The 8,431-nt window shown below is 43.0% G+C and overlaps 1 long non-coding RNA gene across 1 annotated transcript in view; it reads left to right on the top strand.

Moving 5' to 3' along the window:
* The first annotated feature begins 6,138 nt into the window (after positions 1 to 6,138).
* LOC311517494 overlaps positions 6,139 to 8,431 on the top strand; it is a 30,340-nt gene continuing 28,047 nt past the window's right edge. Inside the window, exon 1 of the long non-coding RNA XR_014710722.1 lies at positions 6,139 to 6,208. This is a non-coding gene — a long non-coding RNA (uncharacterized lncRNA). The remainder of the gene's footprint in view (positions 6,209 to 8,431) is intronic.

Raw genomic sequence — 8,431 nt, 5'->3', positions numbered from 1 at the left:
AAAGGTTACTGGTTAAAATGCAGTACAGACTGGTACTGGTAGCCAACTGTTATCTCTTCATTGGCATCTGTGAAATTAATTGATGGTTCCACACTATTCCCTATTGGACAAATGTCTTTAGGACATAGCCTACCACCACAGTTGACATTAACTGGCATCTTTGCTGACATGTCATCCATTGGCCCATGCCGCTTCCCACAGCCCCCATTGGCCTGGAACGGCGAACCACAGCCAGTGGGAGCTGTGATTGGCTGAACCTGCAGACACTGCAGGTAAACAAACCGGCCCGGCCTGCCAGCGGCTTTCCCTGACAGGTCGTGTGCCAAAGGTTGCCGATCCCTGGACTATACCAATCATATTCTTACCACATTCTATCTTCTTCTATAAGGAATAGAGAATAGCAAAAGGCATCAAGATAGAGGCCAAATGCATTGTGTGTGTTGGAGGAGAGAGCAATGTGGGAAGCAACAGATCCTTCTTTGGGGTTGAATTTTATGGCTTTGAAAAGGTGGAGTTACACTGGAGATGTGAAGTCAAAGAATAGCTTAGTTTAGTCACTATTCTTGTTTCCCCAACCAAAGAAAAGTCTAGGTCCAGCTAATTACTGTGGTACTTCGGACACCGAGGAGTCAAGGCAGCTGTATAGAAATTCTAAGTCTCAATATGGAAGTTTCTGCCCACTGTGGGTTTCCCAAAACCTCTGAACCTAGGGGACAAACCTCCTGCCACAGAAATACTAATTGATGAACCACAGAGTTACCCACCAGTGGCAGAACTGGGAGAAAAGTGTGCAAGTAGAAATTTACAGATTTTCTAAGGTCCAGATCCACATGCATACTTAGGCACCTAAACCCCAGACTTATTTGTGTAAGTCCCTGTTTTGGCTCCACAAAACTCCTGCCAAACCTTGTAGGTACCTAAGTTCTGCCTCTAGGCATGTGCACTGCTGCCTCAGACTGTGCATCTGGATGTCTGTCTCCTGCCTCTGACCTAGAACGATCCATGAATCTGGGAAAATATGCATTCATCTGCTTAAATTTCATGTGGGGCCTTGTTAAGGGGTTCAGTCACCACAGGAGCACCTCCTTCTGGCCAGGCATGGTGTAGAAGCTCTCTCCCCATATGACGTCGGCTTCTGACAGTCACTCAGTCGCTGTGATGGTGTCTCTTCTTGCAACTTGGCCTCTCCAGCCAGGTCACACTTTAGTCTACTCCTTCCAGGATAACAGAATCCAACCCAACTGTAGTCCAGTGACCTTACAGCAGGTCTTCTTTCTGTCTTTGGGCTCTGTGGTCCTTACACCTTTTATCTCAGGGAGTTTCACCCCACCTTCCTCGGTGGCTGGTAGGGGAACCTGGGCCCTCCCTGTATACTGTGTTTCAGCCCAGGGACCCTGTAACTGGCAGCCAAAGTCTACTCCCTCAGACTTCTTGCTGACACACAGGACAGTTTTCTACCTCTTCTATCCCCTGAGAGTGACTGAAGATTCTGTCCTTGAAGCCGCTTTCTTTTATTTACTTTTTCTTTTTTTTTTCTTTTAATGGCAAAGCAGTCTTGACTGAATAGTCTATAGCAGCCAACTATAATTCCTAATTACTTAGTGGTTTATATTTTCTCACTGTGCCCTGTGTGCTTTAGGTAATGTAACAATGCCTTTCTAATACTACTCAATACTACTCCACTTCCCCCATAGTTTTACTAAATAACATAATACAACTTTTGTTACCTGAAGACGTTTGAATTCCTCAGAAAGCTTTTACCATTCTTTATCAAAGTCCTTACATACCCATAAAAGGTAATCACTTGTTTCTTCCACTTTACGGAGTGCACATAGTCCATCTTTGTGTCTATTTATTCAAAAAAGATTTTTGTCTAAGCCACAATAGCCAGCTAGTACTCTAAACAAAATCACTTAGTTTTTTCTACCCAGAACCTGAAGTATGTTGTTTTCCTCAACTCTAAAGCAGAATTCAAAAAGATCTTCTTCCCCTTTTTCATTAATCCAATTTTTTTGCCATTCCTCTTTTAAATTTTTCGTACTAGACTTTTGAACATGTTTTAATCAAAGGTATTTCTATGTTAATATTTCCATGTCTTACAACGCTTTTAGTTGCTTTGGCCACCATTTTGTTCCCTGTTATCCTGATATTCACTACATGCTACATGCATCCACATATCTACTAACCCTGTTATTACAAATACAATTTCATTGATTAAATCACTTTTTATCATTATAAAGACTGAGATTTAATCTGAAAAAATGACCACCAGTGCTGCTGGGCATGCATTCCAGATCCAGTTCCAGCTTCTTTCTGCTAGAAACTTCTTAGCTTTATGATCATCACCCAGCCTCCACCCTCCCTCCCTCCCAGGAAAGCTTCATTATTAGTTAAGCCTGGCTTTTTCTCTCTCTTGCAGGCCCACATTAACCCCTTCACATTCTGTGTGGGATACACACCCAGGCCTGATCTGGTAAGCATCCTCAGAGGCCACATACCAGATCAGGCTCCATTCAAAGATCTGGCCAGAGGAGGAGGTGATTATAGCCATGCCAGCTCACCGCCTCCCCTCTCCCCTTATTTCTTTTAGCCAGTGGTTAGAGTGCTTGCCTTGGATATGGGAGACCCTGGTTCAATTATCCACTCTCTGCTAGAGGAGGAGAAAGGATCTGAACAAGGGTCACTTACTTCTATTAAGGAAAAGTTAGCACATGTGACTCCATTTTGGTTTGGGGCCCACCATTGTTTAAATGCCAGCACATCATACACCAGGAGGAGTGATCCTTAGATACTGAATCCCTGTGAAAATCCTCCTCCTTGTCTCCAGCCTGCCTTGACTCCCAGTATCTGTTTTTTGTCAGTCTCTAACTCCCTGTCTCTTGGCCTTGATGTGAGGCCTCCCATTCTGATAATAAAAGTTACTGATGCATAGCTTTAGGACCATGCTGTGTAATTAACATACTGGTATAGCACGAGGAATGCACCAACCAGGGATAGGTGGTAGATAAGACAAGGGTTTGTTTATTGGCTAAGGTTTCCGATGCACGAGGGCAACATGCTTTGCTAATAATCTGCATTCAGGGTCCCCTCCTGGCTAGCAGGGGGGCACCACGCTCGAGCGTAATAAACTTAGTGTCTTTTGGGAACTCTGCAGTTGTGGACTTTGTTTCTGTGCCTCAGCCTAGATTCGAACTGTGCGTGACCTATCAGGTATAATTCGCAGCATTGGTGTGCGTGTCCTACCAGGTGTAATTCGTAGCATTGGTGTGCGTGTCCTATCAGGTGTAATTCGTAGCACTAGTGTGCGTGTCCTATCAGGTATAATTCGCAGCATTTGTGTGCGTGTCCTACCAGGTGTAATTCGTAGCATTTGTGTGCGTGTCCTACAAGGTATAATTCACAGCAGTTGTATGCGTGTCCTACCAGGTGTAATTCGTAACACTTCTCAGGAAAATGCTTGAACCACTGAGCTGAAAGGTATAAGGTGGGCACCTCCTCCGGCTGTTTTGTATGGAGCAAGGCAGGCACCTAACTCATTCTCACAAGGAACACCTTCAATGCCTAAGCCTGACTCCAGGTAGTGGGTTCCTTTTTGTGGATCGCTAACAGAGATACGTGCCTCCCTGAAGCCCAGGCTTAGCACATATCCTTCTGGTCTGGTTAGCTTAGATGACCTGCCTAGCGTGCTGGTTTTTGGGGTCACCTTTCTTCCCATTCATTGTATAGGGAACGCAGGTGCCCAACTCAGGTTCCCCATTCACTTGCACAGGCAGAGCCAGAGCACAGCTGCTGTGCCACCCTGTGGGAGGGATAGAAGACACCTGGGGATCACTTGCTGTAGGGAGAGGTACAGTCCCCCCTTGCACCTCACCTGGGGCAGGTGGGCTTCACCCCAGCTTGGGCTGGGAGCTCCGTGTGTGGTGGAGGGTCTAGTGCTTTCCTGGGGAGGATTTGTTTATATTTCTTTTCATTTCATTTTTTATGGAAAACACAAAGGTCAGCTGTAGGCAGCGGGGGCACTGAAGATGCTGTGCCTAGGGGTGCGTAAGGTGTAAATCCAGCTCTGGAAGCATGCCGCTTATGTTTTCTAATACCTGGTTGGTTAGCTACATATCCACCAGTCTCTACCCTACCCTTTCTACCTTCCTGCTCTACCCTGAATATGTGTTTTGTAGCTGGTCACACTTCAGTTCTGTTATATTCAGGTTTAATTTAAATAATTACATTTTAACATAACACTGTAGCCCAGTCTAGCATTACTGTGTCTAGGCAGGATGGAGGCAAAGATAAGTTATACTTACCTGAGATAAAGAATGTGCTTTTTCCCCTCTTGTTCTTTCCCTTATTATAGAAATATCAGTTATATACTAGGAGCGCTGGACTACATTGAAGCTTTGCTTAAGTCCTATGTAAGGGACAGTCATTCTATGAGATCCCAGGCTATTAATTATATGCCAGTGAGAATGCCCAGTGATTGATTACACTGAAGATTGGGAGCTGCTCTCACCCTTTTCCCCTTTGGGCATCTGTCACAGAGTTATCATTATAGAAGCTGCATCCTTGTCCTTCCTTGCACAGACACTTTGTGATACCATCATCATTTATAATCTTCCTGTAATTTTGGGAGCCTTCTGGATGCCTTCTAAGGTCAGAGAAGGACATGTTGTAACCATTAACCTTTTCATGCAAAGAATGTAAAGGTAAGTTAGTAACACCTAGCAATCTGCTGGAATCCTTATCAACTACTACTTAAAACCATAACAAGAAAATGCATGTTTTCTGAACAGCATATACTATTAGCTAACAGCTCAAGTTCATCCCCACCATTGTACAAATTAAAACTCATGTACTAAATAAATCATCATGATACTTCTGTTTGTGTTTACTAAGAGAATATGGGAAGCTGGGAGAGTAAAACATGAAGATTATAATAGCTGGACCTGTGACAAATTCTCTGAAACAGACAGGAATACAGAGAACACTGCGTACTGGTGAATTTTTCTTTAGAAGTCAATCGACTCTGTAAAGCTGTCAAATGTTAACTAGCTTGCCTTCTGCTCTTTGCAAAAAGGTTAATGGATACAGCCCGTTTGCCACTGTGACTCTGAAAAACAAAGCATAACAAATGGTATTGGCTTGCCTTTGTTGTGGCCCCCACTTTTTTTTTTTAAAGGCATAGTGTATGTAAATGCTACTAAAGGTTAAACTGATGTTAGCACACTTGGAAAGTCTTACCTAAGCACAAGAAATGGCACCTGGCCATTATGAAGAATCAAGAGGTAGATTCATACAAGAGAGGCTGTGATGTTTAGTGGATAGGGCACTGGTCGAGGCTTCAGAAGATCTGAGTGCTACAGCCAAATCTGCCACTCACCTCCAGTAATCTGGACAAGACAATGTGCCTCTCTGTTTCCCCCTAGTCTTGTCTATTTAGACTGCAGGGCTTTCAGAACAGGGACTGCCTCTTACTGTTTCTACAGCACATAGCACAATGGGGTTTAAACTTGGTTGGGGCCTCTAGGTACTACTGCAACACAATTAATAATATTAATCACATGCACATTTTAAGAAATCAGTTTTGTGCATATGTGTGGTTACCATGTATCAGGGTTCATGTGGCGAGTATATGAAAGACTTAGACAGCCACTCATTATTAGCATGTAAATTCCCGATATGATGTTAATCCTTTACCAGCAGTGTTTGGGCCAGATCCTCCAAACACATACTACTCATTATGGTAGAGATTTTCTAAAATCCTAACGGATTTAGGAGCACAAGTTCCACTGAAAATCAATGGGATTTGAGCACCTAAATCCTTCAGTTGCTTTTGAACATCTTCCCAGCGGTGTTTACTGCTGTGAGTAACTCCATGGAAGTCACTAGGACTATTTGCAGCAGTAAGAACTAATCTCAGAAGTGTTTTCAGGAGCAGACTCTATCTACAAATCCAAGCTTGACAAAGAAACATCCATATCATGCCTCTGTGTGAATAAATATATGTTCTGTCGACAGTTTGAAACACATTAATTCATAATGGATTCTACTTAATGATGCTGGATTGCTGTGCTTTTCTTGCAGGCAGCCCTCATAAATGCACTGTGAAGGATGCCCAGTCTGAAAAGTTCTTTGAGTAGAAATGAAAACCGATTTTTCAAGTGACTGCTCTGGCTGATGCAAGACTGGTGTATGGTACACTTCCTGGTCCAAGGTGTGAAATACCATTGAGCTGCTATTTAATTTAATATTATTAATGATATATAATTATTGGATGCCGTGTTATAGCAGGACACAATGAAATATTATATGCCAGTTCCACAAATCCAGACATCAGTGGAGATGGGTCCAGTGGATGGAGTGCTGTTATGCCCATAATGTGAGATTGTTTGCTTCCATGTTTGGATGTTTTTCTAAAAGATATGGTGTAGGAATTATTTTGAGGAAGTCCTATGGCCCATGTTATATAGGAACTCAGATTACATGATCACAATGGTCCCTTCTGGCCTTAGAATCTATGGAACTATGATTGGAGAGGAGTGACATTTAAGACATGGACAACTAGCACGGATGGCCTACAGGGGTGGCCCTGCACATGACACAAAGAAGTGACAGCTCAGGATTAACATGCAAACTTCACTTGGTCTAGCCATCAGGCAATGATGTCAGATATTGTTTGTGGAAGAAAGCTCTCTTTTGAATACTAATCTTTTAGAAACAGGTTACTGCTGCCCCTGTATGCATGAGCCAGTGGTGGGAGAGGTGGAAAGGAACACAGGACACAGCCATAATTTCTCAGCAAGTGCTTAATAGACAGGGAAGGAGGAAGTGCTTATTGTCCCAGAGAAGCCAGGTCGGGATAGAGTCAGGGCTTCAAGCTATTCTAACAGAGATCAACAGCACGCACAGAACAGCAATAGGATCAGGGCACCACAAAAGAAAGCTTTACCCCATCTTTGCACCCCACACCCCAACGTGCTCAATGCATTATGGCCATACCCAAGGATTAAGGCTCGCCCCATAATCTTAACTGCAATCCACTTGAATGATGGTCATGAACAATGTCTCAGTGTGAGAACAGAAATAAATTAGTTCCTGTACTTTTAACTGAATGTTTATATTGTTCCCCTTGTGACCCAAGTAGTTAGCTAAAAATCAGGGACTTACAGGTTGTTTCCATTAAGAGTAGAAATCAGTGTCAGGTATTTCTTTGATGCAATCCTGTTTATTTACAAACATGTACATAAAGTCCTGTTTCCCAGGACACAGTAGGAATCAAACAGGAGACAGTTTCTTTGCTCACAGTTCCAAGCCTCTTTCCTCCCTGTCTTAGCTTTTCTCAAGATTATGCTACAATTGGATCTGTAGCTGTGCCTAGCCTTCCTCCTGCCTTCTGGCTGCATCTATGGTGCTTCGGCTGCAGCTCTCCCACACAAAGAGCCGTACAGCTGCATTTGTTATTAGACCCCAGAAAGCCCGGTAGAATATGTATACACCTCAATTAAAAACTCACAGCTGGACAGTGTCAGTGTCATGGGGCTTGGGCTAAGGGGCTCTTTAATTGTGGTGCAGACATTTGGGCTCAGGCTGGAGCCTGGGCTATCGCACCCTGGAAGGTGGGAGGGTCCCAGAGTTTGGACTGCAGCCTGAGTCAGAGCATCTATATCACAATTTAACAACCCCTTAGCCCAAGTCCCATAATCCACAGGTTTTTAATTGCAGTGTAGACATACCTTTCGACCACATGGCCCAGACACTGGCAGGTTTGTATGTGGTCTAGTCCTTGGGTGTTGATTTTCCATTGTTTCAGCTATCAATAAGCAAAGGGGATTTAATTGTTCCCTCGTTTAGACTGAATGGAAAGCAGCTGCCAGGCCCAATAGATTTAAGGAGATGGTGTGATTGTCAAACCCTGAGCATAATAATATTTTATATCAAGGACACTTTCAGCTTATTGCATCTTTCCGTGCTGCAATTTCAGATTTACATGGTAAATACTTACAGGCAACTGGAAAACTCTTGAATCAAACTCTCAGGGCATAAATAGCAGAAGTCACAGAAAATCTGACACTCAGCCATGTAAAACCTGTTTTTTCCCCCACTTCAAAGCAAACATAATCATTACTGTTGTGCTAGGTGGCTGATTTTAAGGAGCCTTTTAGTCTGGCTTGATTTTAATAAAAACATTTCCTGCAGTTTTGCAACTTTCAGAAAATTACCATAGAGATTATATCTCCAGTGATACAGTGCAAATTTTCATAATAGTTTTTAATAGCAACTGGATGCTGCTTGTTAGAAAAGTTTGGAAAACCTGGTTATTTACGGAATTTGATCAAATATTTGTAGCTGTTGCTTTTAGCATTATCATGGAACCTAATTTACATCCAAATAACTGTTTACGTCTTGATTTCTGTGAAAAGGAGGACATTTCGTGTTG

Source organism: Lepidochelys olivacea (genome assembly GCF_965140295.1).
Source record: "Lepidochelys olivacea isolate rLepOli2 genome assembly, chromosome: 3".
In the NCBI taxonomy this organism is placed as follows: Eukaryota; Metazoa; Chordata; order Testudines; family Cheloniidae; genus Lepidochelys; species Lepidochelys olivacea.
This window is presented reverse-complemented; position numbering and strand designations above follow the sequence as displayed.